The sequence below is a fragment of the Neopelma chrysocephalum genome, unplaced genomic scaffold, assembly GCF_003984885.1.
Source record: "Neopelma chrysocephalum unplaced genomic scaffold, ASM398488v2 Primary Assembly neopelma1_42b, whole genome shotgun sequence".
Taxonomy (NCBI): Eukaryota; Metazoa; Chordata; class Aves; order Passeriformes; family Pipridae; genus Neopelma; species Neopelma chrysocephalum.
In genome coordinates this window covers 5,538,475-5,566,328 of record NW_020897701.1, presented here as the reverse complement: position 1 = coordinate 5,566,328, position 27,854 = coordinate 5,538,475, and the positions used below count along the sequence as shown (strand labels likewise).

The 27,854-nt window shown below is 36.9% G+C and overlaps 1 protein-coding gene across 1 annotated transcript in view; it reads right to left on the bottom strand.

Moving 5' to 3' along the window:
• The window catches only part of LOC113964601 (collagen alpha-1(XXV) chain), a 155,942-nt gene extending 129,676 nt beyond the window's left edge, over positions 1-26,266 (bottom strand). Inside the window, exons 1-2 of the mRNA XM_027677054.1 lie at positions 26,252-26,266; positions 24,173-24,180 (exon numbers count right to left, since the gene is read on the bottom strand). The gene's annotated coding sequence lies outside the window, so the exon portion shown is untranslated. The remainder of the gene's footprint in view (positions 1-24,172; positions 24,181-26,251) is intronic.
• Between the last annotated feature and the right edge of the window lie 1,588 nt (positions 26,267-27,854).

The following is a 27,854-nucleotide window of genomic DNA, read 5'->3' as shown; positions in this document are numbered from 1 at the left end:
ACTATTTTGCGGTAAAGAAAGGGCTTACATTTGGCAGCCTAATTACCATGATGGAAGCTCTTCCACTGTTGATAGTTAATCCCTTCCGAGCAATTTAACCTAACATTAGATGCTGATACATAAATGATACTAAAACAAAAAAGGAAATATACATGATGTAGCTGCAGTTAACAGGTAAACTACCAATCTGCTAAAAGAGGAGATTAAAGGAAAAGCCTATTGACTGTATGCTGCAAACTTTACAGACAAGTTACTTAATAGCAGAAAGAAAACCTCAAGGAGCACAGTAAAAATCTTAAGAGAAGAAAATGAAAGTTGACACAGCAAGTCAACAAGTTGAGCTTGAAAAGGAGATGGGGCTTGTAGTAAGCAAAAGGACAGAAAAGACAGTATGTATCAGGTATCAATGAAAATGGCTATCCTGGAAAGGAAGAAAGAGGGAGCAAAAGCAACAGCAAGAAAGTGCAGAAACTGGATTTTCACACCTTTCCATGGTGTTAATCTTTAAAGAGCTGGAAACATAAACTTCCAGGCTCATACATCCAAACATGTAGCTACACAAATATACACACAAGTACAAATGCATTAAAAAATGCATTGTATAAAATTAAAGGTTAATTCTAACTTAATTCAAGCAGCATATCCCTAAAGAATATCTCGAATTTGTACAAATGCAGTTATTATGAGACATGAGGCTGTTCATATCTAATCAGCAAACAAAATCCAGACAGAGAAATTAAAACACAAAAATTAAGAATCTGTGGAAAAAGGAAACCAGTAAGAATCACCGATAAGTGGTCAGAAGGGATATCCTGCTCTTTGAAAGGCCCCATCAAACTACACTTGTGCAGCATTCTCTGGACAGAGCACTCAAGTAGGAATATCTGTCTTCTAATCTTATTCAGATAGAAAATGATAAGGAAACAGGAATAGCATGGCTGGCCCCCATTTTCTTGGATAGACAAAAAAGAGGAAGAGGTTTTTCAGCAATACGTTGAAAATCCATGCTACTAGGGTTGAAGGAAGTTATTCTGAAGGAAGCCAGTATGTCACTAATACACATTTCAGCATGAGTAATTAAAAGAGCAAAGAGGGAATATATGCAAGACCTAAATTACACTGGTTTTGAATAAATCACCTACCAGCTTTCCATCCATACCAATCGGGCCCTGGGATAATCAAAAGTCAAAACAAAATGGAACGGTTAAATCAAAGAAACATTGAAGATGAGGACAAATATACACACTTGGGGAATACTGTGGACTTCAGAAGATGAATAACTCTATGTCAGCAGCTAAATGCAATATCTTAAAGATATTTTGAGAATGAAGGCACAGAAAAGAAACAGCAAAAGAAGCAGACCTAAGACAAAATTAATAAAAACAGCATGGTGGGAAGTAGCCAGGCAATAGCTGGTGTTTAACAAAAGACAGGTTCAACATGAAATGAAGAATTGTTAGTTTGGCAAATCACAGTGGCCCAACATAATCAAACATATGAAATAATGCATCTGGCTTGTGTATTTTTCTTTGAATAACTGAGAAAACAGAATAGGTAGCCTATTTGCTGAACAATCTTGTCATATGGTTGCAAGATGAAAAGAGCAAACACTTCAAATCTCATAAGTAATATGTATTTAAATTAACATTATAATAAGTAATGATGGTTAGTAAGAAACTTCAGCTCACACAGTTCACTGATGTACTATAGATTTCCACCTACACTTTGTCTGAGAAGTCCTGTGCCTTATCCTGCTTTCTTTTTTTTTCCCTTGGGAAACATAGACTTTTCCTCGCTGATACCTTACAAGTGACTTATTTTCTTCAGAGCCCAGAAGCTGGTCCGAGTCATATGAATGCAAATTACACGAAGGATTTAAAGTGGATTTAAAGCGGATGTGCATTGTTGTAATTAAGGAACTGGTTCTGTACCAACTGCCTATTTAGGAGATCAGAGGAGAGAAGAGGGCTAGAGAAAGTTGGATTAATTTTAAATTTTATGTTTATTTGCTATGTCTTCTGACAATAAGCATTCAAGTTACCTTTCACTGACAATGGAATAAGAGCAGGCAGAGTAGTGTTTTTCTGCCACCAAATTCGTGTTTTAGGCTGAAATTGTGAGCTCTCAGGTATTTGCCCTATGCAAATGCGACACTGTTTTATATCTGCTAAAGAGAAGCCTTCTCTTAAATGCAGCCAGACTTTCCCCCCGGAGCTTCACAGGCACCCCTCTCAAGACTGCCTCTCCTAAGCACATGGCCCCCTAGGGCTGATTGCTCACACTGTGAGATTTGGATCACTGCTGCTGAGAAGACAGCACATAACATATTTGCCGGTTTCATGTTGATCCATTTTATCTTTGCTGCTTTTTGTCCCCTTTCTAAGCACTACTTTGGCTTGTGAGCAAAAATCAGCAGAAAAGTTTAGTCTAAATCAGGTCTGCAGGTTCTGCTGACTTCTTCACTGAGGAGTGTGCATTCCTACCTTTAGCACTATTACTAATACGTACTACAGCCATACGAACAAGCTAGTTCAACCAGCTATCAAGAAAATAATAAGTACTATGAAAAACTGATGCCATATCATCTAGTGATTTCCCTAACTATCTGTCTTCTCCTGGCCTAGATCCTGGACTTTGCCAGACATACTCAGTATGAGCAAGGACGTTGGCTGGATGTACACATTGTCCAACTCTTTATTTTTGGTACATTATTGGCTTTGTAAGAAGCCTGTGCACTAACCTACTTGTCAGATCCAATAACAAGTTACTGTGTCTGGGAAGCCCTACAGGAATAAAATGCCTTACCTCTCTTTCCCCCCAGCTCTTACTGTGCTTTCCTGTCACATCATGAGTAGATGACATGCTGAGAGTGTAAATCGGGTCAGCGCATCTTGGTTGTCTGCATGATCACTACCTTTTCTATGTACTGATATCCTAGGAAAAGTTTGTGACTGTTGGGATGACCTACAGTATCTTTCAAATGTTGTCTCTGAACAGTCCTTCCCTGGTAGCAGGGAAGAAGAAAGCAACACTTTCCAAAGCATTAAAACAGCATAGTTCTTACTATTATGTTTCCTCTATGCCTCTTGATCCCACATATGCAGCACAGATAAAGCACTCCCCGATTTTCTCATAATTATTTAGGAAATTTCTAAATATGATACTTAAGGAATCTGCAAGTTATTAGCTTTTCCAGATTTTTTTCTAGCATTGGGTAATACAGGATATTTATCTAGTAGTATTTACATAAATATTTACAGTCTGCTCTAGGTACAAAAATGAAGGCTGAGCTGAACCCTGGCTATGAATAAATTTTCTTCTAGAAAATAAACTACAGATATTACCAGTTAAAACACTCAACTGTAAGGTCGTGGTAAGTATATAAAGTTCCCCACAGGGCTCTGTGGGCCAGCAGCTAAGTTTAACTGTCAGGTCTGCTGCAGACTTGGCCCAAAAGATTTAATTATTCTTATGATGAATGAATACAGAAAAGAATTATGCAAGTATTTGTAAAAAGAAAATTATGGGGTTGAACTGTTGGCTCACAGGGACCAATCAACAGCTCTTCCATCTGTATCAATGCTTGCATTGTGAATATAAGCAATGCTTTCAGGGAATGTTTCTTTATCATAGGCTCCCTTAAAATGATGGGTGTTCTAACTACTGTTAAATTTTTGTCTGCTGTTTGTCGATGTTACATAGCTCCTGCACTTGAATTACAGGACTGTAGGCTGCATCTTGAAGAGTCTCAGAAAGAAGAATAAGAAATTCCCAGTAGGCTGAAGAGAAGCATCTGCTCACAATGGAAAATAAGAGGAATTTCTCCCATGACTCCATTTCTATGAGGGCTATTTGGTTTGAAGCCTTAGAACATCTTCTGGGATTTGCTTTGTAGAACAGGAGAGGAAAGCAAAACTTGATGGAGACATAATGCCCTTCAGAAGAAGAAGAAAACACCGTGAAACAAAATAATATTCTTTCATTATAAAAATACTGGATCTTTAACAGCAAAAACCATGGCAATTTCCTTCCTTCCTCAATTACTTCTTTCTAGTGTTAGAAAGAGAGAGAAAGCACTTTTCAAAAATGGAAAAAATTAGAATCTCCACAACCAGTGCAGGCTGGATGAGAAAGATGAGCTGAAATAGTACATGAGGTTACTTCAGGATGCACTGAGAAGAATCCCATATATGACAATATTTATTGAGGTTCATTACATGATTGTATTGGAAGTCTCATGGAATACTCAGAGTAATTTTCATTCATTTTAGAGAAAGGATTCAAGCCATAGTCTGTCTTTGACTCAAATCTGAATATCTTCAGAGCTGTGCTATACAGTTCAAACTACTTTCTGCTTTGTTCTATGAAATATCTGCTACTACAGATTAGCAAGTAGTTTTTGACAAGTACCAAATACATGGTGTTCTCTAACACAATCTCTGTAACACATTTTAGAAAACTAGATGAACAACAAATCATGAAAGAGAATGTACACTAAATGTACACTAAATATTGGTTTGTTTACTGTAGATACTAGAGAGGATACTGAAAATTTTTCTTCTGGACTACACATTCCCTTTTCAGGTTTCTGCTATGACTTTTAAATGTATGAAATGGCTCGATGTGCTGGGGTTTGCAGTAGCTGGAGAGGGGCTATGTTTTGTATTTCTGCCGAAAACAGCATTAATAACAGAGAGGTGTTTTTGTTACTGCTGATCACTGCTTACACAGAGTCAAGGCCTCCAGTGAGGAGGCTGGGGGTGCACCAGATTGGGAGGAGAGACAGCCAGGACAGCTGACCCCAACTGACCCAAGGGATATTCCATACCATATGGTGTCATGCTCAGCATATAAAGCTGGGGGAAGAAAAAGGAAGGAAGTTTACATTCAGAGTGATGGTGTTTGTCTTCCCAAATAACTGTTACATGTGATGGAGCCCTGCTTTCCCAGAGACAGCTGAACACCTGCCTGCCCATGGGAAGTGTGGAATTAATTCCTGTTCTGTTTTAATTGTGTGTGCAGCTTTTGCTTTAACTATTAAACTGTCTTTATCTCAACCCAGGAGTTTTCTCACTTTTACCCTTCTGATTATCCCAATCCCATCAGGGAAGTGTGAGCCAGTGGCTATGTGGGGTTGAATTGCCATTTGGGGTTGAACTATGACACTGGATATTTACCTGCAGTATTACATACATTTTTTTTGTAGAATCCTCAAAAGCAAAGCTGTTTGTACAGTAGATTTTTTTTCCCAAAGAGTACCCAACTATTTACTTAGCATTTAACTGCCTGTCTCATAACCCTATAATGGACAGAGACAACACAGGGAAGGAAGGAGAGTACAAATGCAATTTCAGTCTGTTCCTGTGCAAAGTAGTTTCCACTCCTCAAGAATATTGTAAATACAATGTCTCTCAAAGAAAAATAGTTTTAATCAGTTTTTCAGTACTATATAAAATCAGTAATTTTCCATTTAAGCAGTTATCTTTTTACATATGGGTTACTCTGCAGGTAAACATTTTAAAAATTTTAGGGGTTATTGTTAGAAAGTGAATATGTAAGCAAGTGCATCTAAAACCTTTAGAGACTTTCTGTCAGAGACAGCAAGTATTATCACTTCAGGCAGCTTTAATGAGATATTAATTTCTTTGAAAAATTCTCCCCTAAAAGAAAAGATAAGAAAAGAAACCACATGTTGAAATTTACTGTGTGATAAAAGAATCTTCTAGCAAAAGGAAAAGAGGAGGTATGAATTATTTTCTTACTTTTCTCCACTCATCCTTCAGAGATCTCTTTTTATTTAAGGAATACTCATCAGAGCACTCAGTTGTGAACCAGGAGATATATAATAAACAGAAAACAGATATAATTGCTTCATTATAAACTGAAAAAAACACCCTCTATATAAAGGAAGGGGGGAGGTTTGGTTTGGGAGTTTTTTGGTTTTGGTTTTTTTTCAGATTTCAGAAACTCTTATCCTAATAAAATTATATGACTAAATTATTTCACATTTCTAAACAAACTACCATAAATTTTATTGTTAGATTGCTACTTTCAGCTGCCTGAAAATCTCTTATGTCAATACACATACAATAGGAGATTCAGAAGAAAACAGGAATCCAGCTTTACTGCAGCTGTATGAGCTACATGACAGCTACTATGTCAGACCGAGTTTAAAAATACCTATGTAGAGGAGAAATAAAAAAAAATAAAAAACAAAACTGTCTCAAACAGCAGGTTTGCATGTCACCTCCAGTAAGTTCAGGTAAGGTGAAAGATGACACATCATCTTTTCAAATCACCTATTTTAGTTCAAGTCTGATAAAAGCTAAAACCCCCATTTTTGTCAGGTTTCCTCATTATGATAGCATTAAAACCATGGATCTTCATTTCTTTCTTTCTTTCCTTTGTTTAATTGCAGGTTTGTAAAGGCTCAACGTATTAGATTTAATATAGTGTTCCCAGTAAGTCTGATGAGATTTCTTTGTAGTGAAGTTTTAGCTTAGAGCTTATGTGATCGATAAGATCATCAGCAAGCTAAATTTCTCTACTGATGAAATATTATTGGTTCTTTTGTAATGACTGGAAATGACTGTTGTTAGGAGCAACATGAGCCAATAGTCCAGGTACAGAAGTCACTTGCTCCAAGTCTGGGAGAAGAAAAGTGCACTAAATCAACCTGCAACAAGTCTCTCTGGCCAGCAATCAGGACATTACTGAAAAAAACCCACGCAAAACCAAATAATCCAGACTATTTGGGCAGGAGAAAAATTTACTGCAAAAAGAGTGAACTACAAGAGTACAAGAAAGATGAGCTGAGCCTCTCTAAAACCAGTTTACTGCAAAAAGCAAAATTACTGACAATGACAAATGAAGCACTACAAGGCTCTTTCAAAAAAGTCAATTTCAGAGTTTCACTGAATTCTTCCTTCAAGCAGTTCACATTAGCTACTGTGTGAGACATAAACCTCAGCTAGATGGATCATCACCTGGAGATTGTACAGTAAGAATAATTGTGTTCTAAGGTAGGGATTTAGAGGTTTAAATGAAGCAGGTTTCTTTAAAAACAACATTCATGGCGCTGTTAGGCTGCTTGATCTTCTTGACCAGAAACTCACAGATCCCATCATAACTGCTGAAGACTTTATCACATTCAACCTTCAGAAACAACATCTTGCTTCACTTAGACTCATTCAAAACACTGATACAAAATTAATCATTCAAGATCTGAACTACTACCCCTCACCAACAGACTTCACTGATTTTATTTTGATGGGAAAGCTATTAAAGAAAGAGAGATAGAGGGGAGGGAGGGAGGCAGGCAGGCGAGCAGGCAGGAAGGCAGGAGCTTTCTTAATACCTTCATACCATCATTCTGTAATCCCAGCAATCTCTCACTCGTTTCCAAGCCATGTATTAACTCTCTCATAAAAAAACTCCTAAAAAATTACCTTCATCAAACTAACAAAGATCTCAAAGCATACCCGGGAAGCACAGAAGAGTCTTAGAAGCAAGGTCCTGATAAAACCTGGAGAGCGATGAATAGGACCACCATGATCAAGGCTCCAGACAAAACTTCCATCAGCCAGAAAAGTTATACCATGCCTAAAGTAGGTTCTCAGTGTTGAGACTTCAGTTTGTGAGCATAATCAGTTGTTGCAATTTATATTTTAATCCATCTGTCTAGTGTAGTGCCTTCTGTACAGAGAAATATGCAGCATGCACATGTAAAGCAATAAGTCAATGTAACAGTTATCTGCCGAGCACAACTGGCAGGATTCTAACATATTATTTTGCTGTTCTTGTCACAGAAAAGAAAATGTTTGTGTTTTTTCATACTTTTTAGTTCCTTTCAATTTCAAAAAACAAAAGCAGACCTGAAGCTATGCATTTCATGAAGTGGTTCTAGTGTCTATACTAACCTAAATTAGGTGACGGAAATTATCAAAAATGGAACAAGATGGAAAATAAGGAACAGTTTTAAATATTTCAAAATAAACCAGAAGTGCCAGGTACAGTCTCCAAAATTTTCCTTGGAGCAACATCACTCTACATTACAAGACTCTTAACTTGGAGCCCTTTTTGCAGTCTGAATACTCCAATAGCTCCTTTGCAATTATAAGATGGACTGGTTATGTCTAAAAGCAATTTAAAGAAGAAAAATTTGTTCAGAGTTTGGCTATTCAGGGAGTGGCTGAACTACAAAAAAGCTCTGCATATGGTAACAATAAGGGAGTACAAAGAGTTCTATGCAAGAAAAATTATAGTCACAGCTTTACAAAAGCATATTTCACAGCTGAAAAATAATTGCCAAGATACATTCTACAGTTTATGCAGGAGATCTAAAAGGCACTTTTTTTGTGGTGCAGATGCATTTTTGAGTATCTGAGCACTATGACAGCTCTTTTTGAAATATATACGTAAAAAAACATGAGAAAGAGCTAGGTAGACCTAAGTTGGAAGGAACTCTTCTCAAAGAAGGACATCCTTCTATTTATCATGGCCAACACTTCACACATCGCAAATGCATATGAAAAAAGGGCCAGCTATGACTGTAAACCCCAAACTGTGGTGTACCTCTGTTGTCTTCATACATCAGGCTAGCAAGATTAATTCCAGACAGTTTTCCTCCTTGTAGCCTATAGATCTCACCAGCATCTGCTACATTTGTACAGTTAGATCTGTACGACAACTGCAAAGGGAAACTACTGTTGCCCCCAGAAAGAGTAAGAGCAACATAGTTTAAGGTATAGTAAATAAGGGAGCCAAAATGCTTTACCCATCTATAATCCATAAAAACAGTCTTGTGAAGGGTTGCATTGTGAAGGGTTGCAATAATGCTACTGAATTCCAGTATAGCTCAACAAGTACTTGAACATAAAAAACATACACACAGACCAGAGAGAAAACTTCTACATTTTACCTAAAACTTCTCTTTTCACCCAAAGAAATTGAAACTCCTGTATTCGTAAATAGAAAGCACATGGCTAAGTCATCAACGCCAACATCACTGTGTGACTATATTTGATGTGGTTGGTACCATGTTGATGAGAAAACAATAAACTGTGAAAAATGTCACTTCTCAAAAATTAGCTGGCTAGCATTCAGTAGGAGATAGATTGTTGTAACAGCTGTGGCATGATGACTTTGATGAATTAGGTTTTTGTTTTCCTGGAATAATGCTGAAGAATCTGTCTCCTCACACCATCATGGAAGTGAATCCATTTGCTCACTGAACCTCCGTTAAAGAACGATCTTTCTTATTACCTATGTTTTGATGGCTTTACAGAATATGAAAAAAATATCCATTTTACTTCTTTCACTCAACCTTTTTTTTTTCCTTCTACAAATCTTTTCTTTCGGGGGAATGAGGTCCATTAAGGAAAAATAAAAATATAGTCTTTCTGTAAATAACACAGTACCATACAGAACTAACCTTCAGAGACCAATATTTTCACCTTCCCTCAGCGGAAAAATCAGCTTTGGAAGATTAACAAATTCAGCAGCAGGAACATAAAACAATTTTTGCTCCATGACGATAGAAGAATCCTACCATCATACTCCTTTTATCTGGCTGTAAAGGCACATATTTTGAATAGGTCTCCCAGGGAATTAAGAAAAAAATACAGCTGCCATAGGAATAATTCTCTTTTGACTTACAACAAAGAAGATCAACCAGAGTGGATACATCTCCATAAAAGAGGAGAAGAGAATGGTTACAACAAAGGCTTTAAAAGAGAAAAAAACTAAGAGGCAAGGTACTGAAGTGTTTATAAATAAACACATAGATAAAACCCCAATCTCTCAATTATCATGTGGTTGTAGAAAGCTTTGTTTGAAGAATTCCAGGGTAAGAAAAAAAACTTGTGCAGATATACTACATTAAAACTTAAACTCCAAAGCAAGTGCTTTCAGCTGTGTGCTGCCTTATGTGGTCAAATACTGGAATATAAAATTCTGTACATGCAAGTCCCTTCTGATACTTCTGTCCTGTACTACCAGATTCAAAGGGCACAAATATACATGCAGCTAATGTAAAGACACTACTGTTTCCTAAATACACTACAACCTAAATCACTTGTTAAAAGTTGGTGCTGTATACAACTATGCCCCCCTCCAAAATTACTTGGAACCAGTAAATTCTCAAAAAGCATGAAGCACCATGGAAAAAACTATAGGAAGCACACTTACAAAGATTATTTTATTCATGGAAATAAAGCAGAATTCAGGGGTGCAATACAACCTTTTTTATTTTTTCTTCTTGAAATGTTTCCCTATATAATTTTTAATGATGCACCACCTGTTCTATTTCCCCAATTAACAAGAAAAGAGGGCTGTAACAATGAAACGAATTTTAAGCAAATATTATTTCTCCTTCTTGATAAAAAAATTTTCACAAAAATCATGATCAGTTCCCAGAAGGAACTTCTATTACTGTGACTTCAAAACCAAAATCATTAAGCATGTGAAGTGCTCAGACAGGCATACAGCGTCTTTATTTGCAACTCTGTGATTTTATTACATAAAATAACTGGGGATGTGCTCGTTACTTCATTTACCATCTTAATATCCTTTCCCATTGATCTAAGACCTCAGTTTCTGATGGCCATTCACACAAAACACTGGACATTACAATTAAAACCCAAAGCATGCATTTGGAGGTTCATGACAAGGTTGAAAGTGTCAGGTTGACCCATTCATAAGAGTTTGAAGGATGAGGAAGAAGAGTGAGAGGAGAAGCTTGGTGTTTTTTATTTTAAGACCAGGTGTAACTCATATCTGGAAGATGACAATGAATAGTGTCTGGATAAGAGATAATGTTCCAGACAGGATAAATTTTCTATTGGGGCCAGAATTTTTATAAGAATTATTGGGAAAAGTTAAGAACTTTTCAATATTTCACTCAACAGCAAATATCAAAAGGGTTAAAGAGGTGAAAAGTGCTGAGCCTGACATTAATAATGAAATAAGTGTTATCAGAAGTCAGCAGATGCTTGAAAGAGTGTAGATGCAACACCATATTTGCTGCCAAAAGATTTGAGGGACCTAGAAACCATATTGCTGGGTAAGGAAATAGAGGAAAAGATAGGGCAGAAAGAAAAGAAACTCAGGCAAGAATACAAGAAATTAGCCATGAAGGGGAAAGCCTGGAGCCATATGTTCATCATCTAATAGAGTGTCTGAAGGGAATTTTGGTTTGCTTGTAACTGGCTCAACAGAGGCTACTGAGAGGATGCTGTAAGAGTCTTGTCATTTTAATTCAGAGCCCCAGCACCAATGCTGCTTCAAACTAAAATTATATATTTTTGTAGGTGAAAGGATATATATAGGCCCAACTTCCAAAAAACCGCTCCTGTCAATTCTTTTTCTTTTATGGCAAATTCCATTAATGCTTTTTGAAATTTACATGAAAAGAAGCAGAATTTCTTTTTGTGGAGTGGAGTGGGGTTTTGGTTTATTTATTGTAATTTTGTTTTGTTGGGGGTTTTTTTCCTTTTTTTTTTGGTTGGGGTTTTTTTGTTTGTTTTTGGAGGTTTTGTGGGAGTTTTTTGGGGTTTTTGTTTGTTGTTGTTAGTTGGGTTTTTGGGGGGTTTGTTTTTCATTTTGATTTGGTTTTTTGTTTGGAGGGCTTTTTACATTGGAGAACAAAATGTTCTACAAAATGTTTTGTAGGATACCCCTACAAAATCTTCCTGTTGAGCAAGCTATTTAGAAAAAGCTACTAAGTTTCTTCATATTTATACATCTACTTTTTGAAGCTTCCCTATCTGGAAACAAACTGAGAAATTTTTCTACTTTGATTCTAAATTCTCTTTAAACTCCATGCACAGCCAGCACCCCTTTGCACAGTCAAACCTCTCCTTGCACAAACTGCTGCACAAACAGAAACATGTAAACTCCACCAACAAAACATTTAACCAAGAAAACAAAAGTTACTGAAATCAGACCAACCTACAATACAACATGGGCTACCATCCCAGCAAAGAAGATTTCCAAATCCAAGTATGTCATACCTGTGCCTTTCTGAGCCATACTCCAGCAAATCATACACTCCTCTCACCTGCTTCCTAACTTCAATCAAATTATGCAAGCTATATTGAAGTTCACTAGAGCTGAACAGGTGAATCCATAGACAGAATATAGTTCAGTGAAACAGCTTTTAAAATCTCCAAGTATTTACCAATCTCATTAGTTCATTTAATTGCAAACTCTCTAGACTATTCTTCTTTAAAGTTTTGTGGATCCACACATGAATACCTCCAAATAAAACGTTTTCATTACTTTCTTCTGACATAACTGGTTTTCAAGATTATAAAAGGATTTTTGCAGAAGCTGGTGACACCATGAAAAAAAAGTGTTTCTTTGCATTCCCATCTAGGGAGAAACAATTCGTACGTGATGGCAATAACAGATTACACTTAACATACCCTAAGAGCGGGGACCTAAAATGAGAGATCTCCGATCGTATTCAGAGTGGATTAAAAAAAATCAGGATAATTGATCCACACAGCTGGAAGTGGAAATGTTGAGGTCATTTTTTCTTTGGAGACTGGCTAATCCGCCAGAGTACCTGAATGAAAACCACAGGCCTCACTTGGTTCTTTTGGAGCACTTTCTTCCACCATTCACTCTCATCTATGGGAAATCATACCATTCTTAATATCATCCTCTGAAACTAACTGCAAGTGGCAAGCTAAGATCATTCCAATTGCCGGAGTCCAAAACCTCAGTGTACATGTCTAATACTACTGAAATAAAATATGAAATTTAATGCAAGTTTCAGTCCAATATAGAATACAACTTTTGTGGCACAAAAATCTGTATACTGAGAAATAAAGGACATCCTTAGCAGTCACAATTTGTCTCCTATTTTTTCTCTGTCCTAATTTCACTTTGCCCTCTCATAGTAAGCAATACTTATTTGGAGGATTACTTCTCTGAGTAAGTGCTGTTTATCATGAACAAAAATAGAAGAATCCACCCTTAGCTTTGCTTATCTTACTTGCAATTGACCTGATAAAACAAGGAACTGTTACAGAAAGAATAGCGTGACTTTTAAAAATTTCCAAATATTTCCTGGGTTTTTTCACTTGCTAGGAATTCCAGCCTTCCAACAGCAGTTTATTTTGGTTAGAATATCATGTTGCAGAAAGAAACTGACTACTATATCAAAAACTTAATATTCTTTTCAACAGATGAGTGCTTATGCACATGATGGTTTTTCATCATGCTCCTTCTGTGAGTCAAAGCAGCAAAGGGTTAAATTCCTCTAATTTACACTGGGAATAGCTACCACGAACATGTACAAAATAATCCAAAAAGAATTTTTAACTCAATTGTCCTGTTAGATTACCAGTACTGTGCAGATCTCAATATCTCACTATTGAGCAAAAATAATAAATGTTAACTGCTTTATGTTAAGCCTTGGAGGGGGTGGGAACCATCACCACCACCACCAAAATATCCCAAAACCATTTTGTTGGTGATTTATGATCTGTATCCTACACAGTCACGGAACAAAACTTCCAACTGACATTCCACACTGCTTGTATAAATCTGTCCTTCTAGACAAGTATGTTTGCTTTCAGAAACATCTTTAACTAATCTTGATTTCGATATGCACAGATATAGTTGAGAAAATGAAAATAAGAGTAGCCCAAACAACACCTTAGAATTTTCCCTGTGGTGCAAGAGGTACACATTAAATGTGCCCATCTCAAAGACCCCCCCGAACGGAGGAAAAAGGACTTTAAGGCTTCGTTCTACTTGCTAACTGCTGGCACTAAAAAAGAAATTCAAAAACCACAGAGCTAAGAACCTATTAACTTGACAAACACTAGCCAAACCATTTCTGGTGTAATTACTGGATGATGCTAACCAGTGTGGGGTCCAGTACAGGTGTATGAAAGAATGATTTGATTCCCAGTAGGAAAATAGTTCCTCATTCAACTTTATCGAGAAGATCCAGTTCAGGCGACTGCCAGCTCCAGATATTCCTCTCCTCACATCACTTCTCTCCTAAATGGGATCTGAACATTGACTGAAGGGGGAAGCAGAGGTGCAAACATCTCCAAGAAAACACTTCCACCCTGCACTTTCTGGAAATCACAGAATCCAACCACCTAGCCTAGCAATTTAGGAACAAGTTTCTCCAATGAAATTTTACATCCCTTGACCTGAGCTAAGATTAACAATGCATTTAAACTCCCACATAGGAATATTTATCTGGGAGCTGTATGAGTAGTACAGTTTTACATATCATTCAGTATATCCTAAGTCCAAATGACAAATCTAGCATGAAAGAAAATCATAGGATCACGTTTGCAACCTTCCTTCCAGGTGAAAAAACTGATGACTTAAAAATTCTTATAAGATAGCTTAGCACTTCCCTTCTCATTTATGACAGATATAAACAGAATCATAGCATCATTTAGGTTGGAAAAGACCTCTAAGATCATGCAGTCCCAACCATCAAGTAATTAAACAGATTTCTACTGTAATTGATTTAACCTTTGAATTTAACTTTAGTCTTTGAATTTCAAAGCTTCTTGTGAGAAGGTGATGGTTCAGGCAAATTGTAAGAGGCATCTTTCAACATCACTGGTTAATTACTCTACATTCACATGCAACTGTTAAACACAAATTGAGAAATGAGGAGTAGAATTCAAATTCTGTTGGAACACAAAATTTTGCTGCAAGGTAGTTTGTCTCATAAATAAAGCTTGTTCTGTTACACTGGAGAGCTACATCGTGCATTGGGAGGAAATGACTGGGAAATTTCAAGTGGCATGCCTGACAAAAAGCAAGAATGAATGATTTTAGGTACAATTCAAGCATTAATTAAGTCTGTCAAAGTATAAATGTTAAGATCTTAACTACAGCCTTCTCCATGGCACCTGCTAAGCTGCCAAGCTGAACTCAGTGGAGTAGCCTAGAGAGACCAGAAATGTATGCATGCTGTCAAAGAAATGACAAACCACTTTAATTCCTTTCTCTACCTACACACGCTTTATTATGAAAGAGAAGACAATTACTAAATCTGCAGAGAAAAGTACTGAAAAAATACATTTAATTCTTAAATTACATCTATCCTATCTATCTACCATCAGCTATAATTCTTTATTTATCTGATAGATGTATGGGGTTGTGTCATTTTGAATTGATGTCAGTTGTGAATCAAAACTGTACTGACTCACGCTAGCCCTCAGTATCCTAGCATTTTGTGCTCAGTTTTTAATCACACACTGACATCTAGAAAGTCCCATGCAGAGATGTGGATTTCACAATACTGGAGGCCATGCATCCGAGATGGAAATTGCTGGTTTAAAGAGAGTCTTGGTAGATCTACCATATGGAAACAATTGTCTGCATTACTAACACATTGAAGTTATCTATTACCATGTTGTTTTATTATTCTATTACTTTGCTACATCCTTATTCGTAGTGCTATGTATAAGATGGACTAAAATAGAAAGTTTAACGAGTTTAAGCCAAGACACACTATGTAGGCAGGCACAAGTAATTTTCTTAAGTCACCATGTGAACTTTCTACTTCAGCTTATCTACAGAAATTTCTTTTTATAATTTTAAGTGAGGTAAAGGGTAGAAATATTTTTTTATAGTGCTGGCTTTTGCAGACGAGGCAGTTGTTCCTTCACTGTCATAGTCACAGATATGGAATAGCTTGGGGCACTCTGAGTTTCCTCCAGGGAAGTGCAGAAATAAACACTGCCTTCTCTTATTTATGCATTCAGCATTACACAAATGTAACAAATGAAAGGATTCAGCCCATGGTTCATTCAAAATGGCAACTGGCTTATAATAAGCTAATAAATGTGTTCTGTTGTGTAGCTTCTTATCTGTGACACAAAATTAATAGCAACTGTAATCCTAAGAGGTCTCAAAATTGTCTGTTCCAAGTCAACTTTTATGATTATCTTCAATCACAGTGAAAATATTGGCATACAGAGAAATTAAACTGATTAATTGAATTACATATTATTTATAGATCCAAACGTCATAAAAAGCCATTATTGTATGAATGTAACTGACATGGTTCCAAAGGTCACAGTTAATACTCAGCCATGCAAATTCAGAGATTCTTCCACAATTTGTAAGAAAAACTGGAAGTTTATTTGCTGAATATTATCAGTATGTCCTCAGCTACAGTATTTTTCTAAAAATTACATTTTTACAGCCGTCCTCTGGTTCTCATGGCACAGAAATACTACACAGTTAACTGCTTGGCAGCAAATATACATTGCACCTGTTTAAACTGAAGCAACTATTTGGGAACAGCATTGAATATTGTTGAGCATACTGCTATTGTATTATTGAGAAATTCTGATACACTGTCTCCTGACTGCTGGGAAAATTTCTGAGGTGTCACTGAAGTTTTCCAGGAACAAACTGACAAAACTTGCAATTATAAGCTTATTAACCAACACTACAGAATGGCAACAACTGCAAGCAGGAAAAGTGCAACTCACTTTTTTTCCCAGAGTGGACATCACCTCCTCCTATATATCAGAATATTAACTGCCAGAATGCAATTTTTGATAAAGCAGTTAAAAACTGCAGTGAGGACCATAGCCATGGTTTGATATCATGGCAAAATCCATACTTAGGCATGTGACCAACCTCTGGTGGGCCTCTGTTCAAGGATCATATCATATAACACAGGTATGGCTTGAAAAAAATCAGACTGGTATCCACCAGTTAGAACAATCAATTCCAGTAGCTGCAACTACCACTGAGTATAGGACTTAATGGATTGTGCTGATTTTGGCTGGGGTACAGTTAATTTTCTTCACAGTGGCTGGTATGGGGCTGTGTTTTGGACTTGTGCTGAACACAGGCTGATAATAAAGAGATGTTTTTGTTATTGCTGAGCAGGGATTACACAGAGACAAGGCTTTTTCTGCTTTTTGTACTGCCACATTGGCAAGGGGTCTAGGGGTACATGTGAAGTTGTGAGGAGACACAGCCAGGACAGCTGATCCCAACTGACCCAAGGGATATTCCATACCATATAGCATCATGTTCAGCATACAAAACTGGGGGGAGAAAGAAGGTTGGGTATGTTCGGAGTGATGGTGTTTGTGTTCCCAATTAACCATTATGCATGATGGAGCTCTGCTCTCCTGGAGATGACTGAACATCTGCCTGCCCAGGAGAAGCAGAGAAACAATTTTGCTTCACTTATTAAACTGCCTTAACTCACAGTTTTCTCACTTTTACCCTTCCAATTCTCTCCCCAGTCCCTCTGGTGGGGGAGTAAGCAAGTTACTACATTGTACTTGGTTGCTGGCTGGGGTTAAACCACAACACAAATGTACCCCTGAAAAAGACTGAAAACATACTTTGCCTACAGCTGCAGAGAACTGGCTTACCTTCATGTGTGAGAGTAGAACTGAGTACCTTATCTCCCCAGCTCTTACTCTGGCAGTTGCTGGCCTGACTACACCAGCGAAGTCCAACTCTCATCACAAGCTTCTGTGGTAAGACTGTAGCACTTGTGTACACCATACAAAGAAGTCCAGGTGCTGGCTGTTACAGATTAGTATTACACTCCATGTGAGCTGAAGTAAGTTCTTGGAAGACTCAAAAAAAACAGTTTGTATGCAGAATTTTGGTAAACTATGGCAATACTATCTGGAGTTCTGATATGCTGCAGTGAATTTATTACTGGAAAGAGATTATGTGAAATAAGAAAAAAGGTCCAAGGACTCAATTAATATTCATCCTGAAGAGTCACTCATTTTCAGATGAATTTAAAGCACTGGCACCAGCTGGAAACTTTTTGAAACAATGGACCAGGAGTACATGTAAACCCAAGAACCTTTTAAGATGGACAGCTGACCAACCATATCTCTTTGAAGAAAGTAGAGCATTCTTTCCACTCCCTGAGAACAAGCAAGGAGTTTGAGGCAAATGGATTGACTCAAAACCTCACGTCTCCCAAGCCAGTTACCTCTATCAGGACTAAATGTAAGGATAAAGTATAAAGACCTGAAAAAACACATCCTAAAAATCACAGTACAAAGAAGCTTTTGAGATTCCAGATGTTCTGAATTATCTGTGCATTTAAAAGGAAAAAAAAATTAGAACCTCAAATAGTTATCAATGTTTCACTACCAAATCTGAAATTTATTGCAAAAATTTTGCTGGTATACATTTAAGAGTTACTTTGGGAAAATTCCAAAAATAAAAGGTGGTTTGCAAAGACACCTATTGAAAAAAAAGAAATGCTATAGAGTGCAAAATTTCTATAGGATCACCAAGCCAAATCCTTAGGGTAAGGTCAAGAATTGAGATAGCTGTTCCTTGAGCTCAGACATTTATATTTTGGTACAACTGTGAAAAAGAGGAGATCTGACCAGCCACTAGAAATACCACAGCTGCTGCAAAATGCTTAATATTGCCATAGGCTGTGATTAATCACAGATGAAAACTCATGATCTTTGCTCATTTCTTCTCTTTTGATTATTCCAGTTGTATTTGTTTTACAGCAACTGAGCTGCCACAGTATCTGAGGTTGAAACACTTGCATTTGGATGGGATTAATTTTACATATATCAACAGATACTGCCACTTACTACACATTTGCCTATACAACTCCAGTCTCTAAATGGAGACACAGAAGAAAACAAAATAGCACTGTCAAAGACAAAGCAACATAGCAGAGTAATAAAATGCCTTTTCCTAATTTCTTACAACAGTGGTTTTCATGTTCTTCCCCACCAGGCCTATTTCTTCCAACTCAAATGCCTCACAGCCCTTCACTGTTCTACCTGGAATACTCTTTGCCTTTTGTAATATAGGAACAGAAAGGGAGGTGGGGCAAAGTCAGAGCCTTCTAATAGCAACCTGAAATTCTTTACATATCAGGATAACAGCTTTTCTTATGGTGTATTGGGAAAAGTTTTTATGAATACAAAAATTATAAGTATGATGATAAAGACATTTTCCAATCTAGAAGGAATCACATCAGGCTAAAGAATAACTCTATCTGTAGTCCTAAGATTTGTCACTTTGTTTTCCTGAGATAAGTTAAGTCTTTTATGAGTTAAGAAAATTTTAAATTAATTGACAGGTTTTAACAAGTGATGATATTTTACAGTTACAGAATAACAATCTTCAATTTAGACACATCCTTTTCTGCTAGAGAGGAATCTGTCTACATTTCTTGAAGATGAAACAAGGATGGTAGGAGAAACAGGATTTAATACAAGGTACACGGTCACCTGGAGCATCCATGACCCTCCACAGCTCCTAAAAGTCTTGTAAATGCATCAGGTACTCCGGAGAGAGTAGAGGAAATTTCTCTAGTCTTCTCTTTTATGAAGCAATGCTTCAAGCATTTTCATATTCTGACACTTAATTCTGAAGACAGTGTAGCTTTACCACCATACATGTGACAACTTCCAGGATTATTTATTTGGATTTTGAGCTTGATCTGCACTCCAGCTTGGGGAAAGTTGTAGGAAAAATTTTCCTCTTTGCTTCAATTTTTTTAATGGAAAACAGCACATAAGTCCTACCCATTCAACCAGCTTGCAAGATTCTTTTTCCTTTGCAAAGCACTACATGGCTTGTGTATTAGGCCTCTTCACTGCATTCACAAGTTGTGGGGTATTTTTAGTGGCTGGGTTTTTTGAAGGGGGGAGGCTTGGTGTGGTTTTTTTATTTGAGGGGGTGGTATTTTTTCCAAGTTCTAGCATTATATCTGAAGTGACACTGTTATACAAAATCCCTGCAACAAATGCCTATCATCTCATTCTCTAATGTTTGTACACTCTTTAGCTCTCTTTTATTTGAGATGCGAATAGCCTATTTCAATTTTAAACTCAAAAGCATTACAACTCTGAATTTAGTCACTGTCTGTGACTAAAAAGCCACTGTCTGTGGCTTTTATTGAGAAAAAAGAGGGGTTGTAATACCACTGTACACTTTTTCTGGTGTTCATGGTGCCTTAAATAATAACCAGTTAATCATGGTCTTATAAGCCTCTTTATAACTGTGGTACTCATTAGCAGTAAGTCCAGTTTATTTTCTTGATTTTTGATACCATATCTTCCTGGGAACTTAGATTTCTCACTGTAATTCCATGTACTGTTATTTTTATTACTTCTTGAGGTAACTTTAAAATTAGAATGAATACAGGCAATGAAAAGTTAAGTCTTGGGGAAAACAGCCGTTCACTCTTGTGAGATCACAACACTTGGTTTTGGCCTATCAAGCAGAGAGTTTTTTAGGTTATATGTGGCAGACATACCTCACTATCCTCACAGAATATCCTATAAAATCCAATAAAGATTAAAGTGGTAAGGTTTCTACAGGAGTTAAGGAGGACTCTGGAGAAATAACTTTAAACACTAATAGCCTTTTCATAGAGCTCTACAGGGCTGTATAAGTACTTCTAAAGTGCATTGCACTTGCAGTTACATATTTCCCATTCAAAGCAAGAGGATATGACTGTAAGTGAAAAGATCAAAACATCCAGCCATGTGATGACTTCCAAGAAGCAAAGCCAAATTTTATCCCAGTCATTTTCAAGCAGAAAGAAGCAGCACTCAGTCAAGTGCTAAAGGCTCACATCTGCCTGTGCACACATGGATGACTGCACACATGCAGAGAAATGCATTCAGACAAAAGGTTGCCCATAACAGTACCACGATTAGACCCAGCAATTTCAATAACATGGCTTTGAAGAATCTTTATTCCTTTCAGATACCACTACAAAACTCTTCAAGAAAACAAACTTATGCACTCATCTACACAGATTAGGCACTCTAAGAGAAACTGGAATGTGTACTTGGAAACCTGATAATTGGTTACAGAATATCCAAGCAGGTTTCTTGATAGTGATGATCAATTCCTCACCAGGTGTCTATCAACTACTTGTAATAGTGAATACAGACACTGGATGATGATCCATTGGTAACACTACTCTGTAACTACAGTAGATGACCAGATAAAGGCACTGAAATAGGCTGTTTAAAAAGAAGTGTGGCCAGCACACATTTCTCTCTGCTTCACTCTCATGAGACCCCATCTGAAGTACCGTGTCCAGCTCTGGGGCCTCCAACGTAAGAAACACATGGACCTGTTGGAGAAGGTCCAGAGGACGACCACCAAGATGATCAGAGGGATGGAGCAGCTCTCCTGTGCAGACAAACTGAGAGTCTGTCTGGGGTTGTTCAGCCCGGAGAAGAGAAGGCTTCAGGGAGACTTTAACACGGTCTGTAGTGACAGGACAAGGGGCAACGATTTTAAACCGAAAAAGGGTAAGTTTAGATTGGACATTCTACAGTCACAATGTTGTGTACATATATTGTTTCTGAAATGTATCCACTAACACATTTAGACACTCGGCTTCTAATACCCATGTGACAGCAGGCATATTCGTCTTTCCTTGAACAGGACACTGCAGATAGCTTACCTGACTACTTCAAAGAAATATACTGTTAACAGATTTTAGAAAGATGCATTATTTCATATATTTTTTTCAGGCAATAAATCCTAAAGATATGAATGAAATGGACAGAAAAATGAATTGCATCCATTATCAGAAAATTACTCTGTACAGGCAAAGCAGCCAACTGCTAGGATCTCTGTCATAGCATTTTACTCTGCTCAAAATGCATTGAACAAAGCAGTCAGGAGAAACAGGACAGAACTAAAAGAAAAGATTCAGAGGTTCTATATGGCAACTGTACAGATTTCTAATATGGAAAACTGAGATGCAGTATCTTACTAATTTCTTTTTTAAGTTACAGTAAAAAATTCATTTTGTATGCAAGAATGCAGAAACTCAACACAAAATATGTACAATGTCAAACAATCAGTGCACTTCATTTTGCATTGTAAATAGTCCGGTTGTTTTCAAAAATTTGTCAAAGTTTTTTTATTTTGCTTGTTTTTAAAGGAAAGTCATACATTTTCTAGGCATCTGAGACACACATACAAAAAAAAAGAAGGTCCTTTTGACAGTAATAAAGAAAAACCAAAATATAACAACAGAATTCTAGAGTAATCAAAAATCGCTATCATAAATATATGATGAGTTACCGGATAGCCATTTCGCCCTGGTAGACCCTGGTTGAATGAGATGAAATGGTAGGACAAACATTAACAACACAGTCATGACATATGACATAACAAACATGCAGAGTACATTACTAGTAAATTATAATTTGTATATTGCTTATTTTTTTATACGTGATGATATGTCAAACCAATAAATATGAGATAAGTACTACACAGCGAAGAAATGAGGCTTTGGCAATGGAAATCCCATGTTTTAATTTAAATAAACCCTCTTAAAAGGCTACTGACTACTTCCGATGTTCACTGAAATTCTACTTTTCATGAAGAGAACTATCCATGTAGACTGAAAGGCAATACACGGCTAAAAAAAAAAAAAGGGTTCAGTGCTTAGGTCGTATTTGATTCCACTAGAACATAGGTGCCAAAGAAGAAATTTGAGATTGCCCTAAAAGATCATTAAAAAAATTTGAAATCCTCAGCCTTTGAGTGTTATTACATGTGACACTCAGTAGTCAGGTACAAGGAAAATAAACAGAGCACTGCAGCAGCCTTTGAAATAAAACATACACCTAACCCCATACACCATTATGTGGTATATACAAATATTTTATATTTTAAATGAAAATGGTGAAAATAATAACTAAGTTCACAACAGTTGCCCCTAGCCAGTCTCTACGTAAATATAAAAGTGAATTAGGGAGAGAGATTACATTTTTAATGACTTGTAACAATGCCTTACTGCCAGTCAGCAAGATGAAGTCTTGTAAGTTTTGAGTATGAAACTTGGAATTTAAAGTCAGATGGTTCTAAAATTATTAAGTTTTGAAAGCTATTTCAGGTTTGTGTGAATATTGCCACAAGTAAGACTTTTTTGTGGGGTTTTTGCCTTTTTTTTTTTAATGTATCTATACTGAAACAGTGAAGAGCTGAAGTTAAAGAGATTCATAATGAGGCACGTAGTGAACTCTAGCCATGTTGCCTTGCTACAGGAAAATAGTTCGTATCATGATTTATGTTTGCTCTTTGTGTTTCACGGGATGACTGCAAAAGAAATTAGGGAAAACAAGTGTTTCTTTCAAATAAACAGCATCTTTATGCATTAAGTCTGGCTTTTCATTGATAGCTTGCTAAATGAATTTGTCACTATAAATTGCTGAGCACACGGTCAAAATCTTACAAGGATAAGTAATATCACTGCTCAGTTTATACAGTTTACAGTGAAACCATTAGGTCACAGCAGGGATTCAATGTATTAATTCGCTTTTCTTAAACATGCATGTAGCATATGGTAATACGGTCTTGAAATTTTTGTGGAAATACTACATTTCCCTAAAGAAAAAAAAAAGGAAGTATGCAAACTGCAAAAGAAATACTGTTTCAATGGCCACACTCTTACATCATATGATGCGCATGGATGGCATGACAAATACAAATGTTAGAGATACATGTGCTTAATCCTGTCCTTCAAGTCAAACTTTTGACCTACTCTGGGAATATACAACAAATCAAACAAAAGGCAAACTAAAAAACCTAAGCAAAAACCAAAACAACCAAAAAACTCCAGAAGAAAGAAGCTGTTTTCTTACAAGAAGGATTAGCACAAGATTCAACTAACTTACTAAACTGAATAGTACTATTAATATAAATTTTACTCAAGCACTTACTGGCTTCAGTAGCAATTACAATGACATGAGCTGGACAACCTGCATACCTACAAAAGAACAGGGAGCTTGTACCTCAAGACTTTGTGATAACTGCAGAGGAACTTACTACCCAGCAAAAGCGGGTAGTCCAGTCTGGACTTAGGATACGCACACATTTTTATACCGCAGTAAAATATCAAGTCACAAGCAAAATAAACATAACATACTTACATGGACTTGTGATCCAAATGGCTATCTGGAGTGCTGAATATAAAGCTTAATTGTTTTAGAGACTTTTTTTCTTATGAAACTTTCTGATTAAATTATTCAGCTCCAAGATACCGTATTTGTATAAACGTCAAAATTCCCTCTTGATTATACATTATCACACATCATCATACGTCACGGTGACAACTTAACAGGATCTAACAGATTTCTCCCTGATTCTGGAAGAACCAACAATGTGGCACTGTACTTACAGGAGGTCCTGTGGGGTGGGGGAGAGGGAAAGAAGGTAAAAAAAAAGAGAAAAAAGAACACGTAAGCTTACGAAGCTATTAAAGAAAGACACATATGTACGAAGTCAAGCACAAGGTCTCAGGATTATCAGTGAGCAGCACTGCTAATACAGCGTGCACATTTTCCCATTCAAGTAATCTTTAGCTTTGGTTGTGCTCTGAAACTTGTAAATATGACTACTGCTTAAATGCATGCACTTACCTTACCAATTCTTCAATTACAGTCATGCAATCTTATGAAAATTGCTTCTCCATCCATTTCCATGCAATTTCATGCCAGTCCAAAAATACCAGCCACAGACTACAATTCATTTTGTCAGACTCCACGTAAAGCATATGTAACCACATCACCAGTTTCAGTCAACCACACACTTGGCATTTGATCACAGCTTGGCTGCAAAATTGCACAAAGTACCCTTGGCATTTAACCTGGGCATCTTGTCAAGACATACATGTACTAGCATCTTCCAGCCTTCCAATTTTGCCTATGAGGGGAGGTTTCAGTGGCCACCTGACAGCGCTGAACTTTGTTTTCATCACCTTCCTCTCTCAAGGCACACATATAAAATGGTCCCCATTAAAATGTCACACTTAGTGAAGTGATATTTGCACATTTTTTCAATTATTTAGACCTCAAAGACTTTTGTATAGCAGTTCTTGGAAACATTATCAAAGGGTCACAAATCAAACCTACTATTTTGGTCTTATTAAGTTGAGCAGCTGCAGCTCCCAAATCAATGGCATTTCATTAAGCTTTTATGCCTCTCCCTAATTTCTGAATAAAGTGAAGTGCAAAAGCAGTATAAAACAGCAGCAGCTGTACTTTGAGATTGCTTTTAATATTGACAGCCTTTTGGCTTTAACAATGTAATTTTTATTGTCCAGCAACTAAGGTAATGTCTTTATCCTGGCAAACATTCTTAAACAGCATTTTAAGGTGCAGGTCTGTTTTTAAATGAGAGACCAATTTCCTTTATTAATAGTTTAATATGTGTTTATTTGAGATGTAAAATGAATCAACGAGCATCCCACAAAGTAATTGCCAGGATAATTTTTAACTCAATCTTCAACCACAGAATTTCCTTCTGCATCATAGCCTCTTTGAAGCAAATACTAAGTTAACACTGAATGGAAACACCAAGGTGATTTGTATCAACCTTTGGCAGGGATTGTCTTCAGTTTTGTGATTCAGGAAGACACAGATATGGTTTTAAATTACCATTGCCAGATAAATTACCATGCACATAGATAAGAAAGGCTACAGAACATTTACAGAGATCAAGTTGATTGGAAGATTTTCCTAGCTGGCAGGTTAGACAAGAGAGAGTAGAAATGCTCATTTTCTACTGCATCACCTCCAGAACATTCACCTTGATGAAAAATTCAATCCCGCAAGGTAATCAACAGTTTCAATTCCTTTGGATGTCAGCAGGAAGAGGTCCTTAGCATCTCACAACTTTGTGCCAAATGAAATTTCAAGCTACACACCACCAGCAGGATTCTATCAACAGCAACCTCCTCAGTACAGGGTAACAAACCAACAAATATTTTTTCTTATTTCTCTTAGAACTTAAGCACTATTCATTTCTAGTAAACAATTTCTCTCATACAGTCTACTTATCACATTATTTCCCTGAGTACTGACATTCTTGACATAAGGAATTTTATTTCCTTCTTTATTTCCTTATAAAATTGTTCACCTCAAACCAAGGGGATCCAATATAACACTGACACAGTACTCCAGCTACTGACTTACATGGAGTTATTCTAACATGTGCAAGTGTGAGAAGACACTTAAATGGTTTGACAATTACAAATGTGTTACCAAAGGTACTATGTCAAGTACTATGAAGTGTGCCTAAAAATTAATGATGCCCAAGGCTACAAAAGTATGCCAAGGGTCACATTTTTTTAACAGAGAAGTTTCAGAATTCTCTTTCAGAGCACACATCCAATACAACTAAAAATGAAGGCATGCTGTGTATGAATCCTCACAAAAACATAGACATAACAAGGGATCTTATGAAATTGAAAACATACCTGTCTCTCCTCTTCTTCCCCGCTTACCTCTTTTCCCTGGAGGACCTAAAAAGAAGATGGTGGATTGTAAGTTTTTTCCTTGAAATTACATGAAGAATATATTTTTTTTGGATGTAAGGGCATAGAGTGATGTATTACATAAAGTTCAGAGACTCTGGCCGAGCAGATAACCCGAACAAGATTTAGGAAGTTGGAGATAAATGTGACAGCTATGTTACCCACTACACTCTCTCTGAAAAAAGGCTGGGAGAAACTTTGGAGGTCATCCAGTTCATCCCTCTTTCTCTTGGAAAAAGCTAACCACATCTAAATTATTACTGCAACTTCCACAGGCATTCCCCCCCCCCCCCCCCCCCCAGTATTTCACTGTTTTGACAAGTGGAACATTTTTCTTTATGTCCAACTTGCTGCACTGAAGCCCATCAATTCATGTGCTTTCCACCATGAACTCCAGAGAAGAAACTGTCCCTTTTCTTTTCTTAAAGAAGTCTTAGTATTCCTCAGAATTGCTGCACCACTCCTTCAATCACCTTAAACCAAATATACCATGGGACATTACGTTTCATTCAATTATTCCCATATTAAGCCCAAAGATTAGTATTTATTTATAGAAGCAAATCTCCTGGAAAATGCTTTTGGCCTCTCCCTGAAAACATGCAAAAGATGAAGAAAGCATCACCTGGCTTGTCATCTCCCAAATACTCAACAATAGTGCATGTGGTGCCAGACACAGTCTAAGGTACTTTGCCTCCAGTTTATATTTGTTAGGCATAACACAATGGCCTAGTTACCGTATGCTTTTTGCTAAGAAATCTTTATGTCTCATTGTCCTTTCTCCCCAAATATCTATGTACTGCAACCAGTATCTGCTGCTAACTCTGAAGAAAAGGAAAAATCCTTTTTGTCCCTCATTTCTGCCTTCAATATCATTTTCTAAACCCGCAGACATCAGATGTCAGACTGCAGGCGTTTTCCCCCTTCTTCCTGCTGACCTTGACATGCTGTTCCTGAAAATACGAGGAAAGTACACTTGCACTTCTCCTTGTACAGCTTGGAGGAGAAGCAGCAGCTGCAGGGATGACACAGAGTACTGAAACGTGGTTGCTCTGAAAAGAGAACCACAGGTGGGACCCTCAAAGCTGCTGAAGAGAGGAAAGCACACAGGTGGAATTTCCAAAAGCAACGACGCGTGCAGGACCACGAGTACCTCTGCTGTGGCTGTATCTCACCGTTTGCAATAGATATTAGATGGACAGGTGTTTTTGTGCAAATAGTTAAGCAACTGTCTGATACTTTAAATTTTAAAAATCATCTGAACTATTGTTCCAAAGCTTTTAAATATCTTTGCATTATATATTTGCAGCAATCTGGCTTAAAAGATTAAGATACTGAAAAGCAACATTAGTGATACAATTTCAATATATATGGGAAACAGCATTTGTTTTCCAGGGAAATAAAATACTATTTATTTAAAAAGAGAGGAAGAAGGTAGAAGGAAGAAAGAAAAAAAGAAAAGAAAAAAGAAAAGGAAAAATAAAAAAGGAAAAAGAAAGTAGAAAAAGGAAAAAGAAAAAAGGAAAAAGAAAAAAGGAAAAAGAAAAAA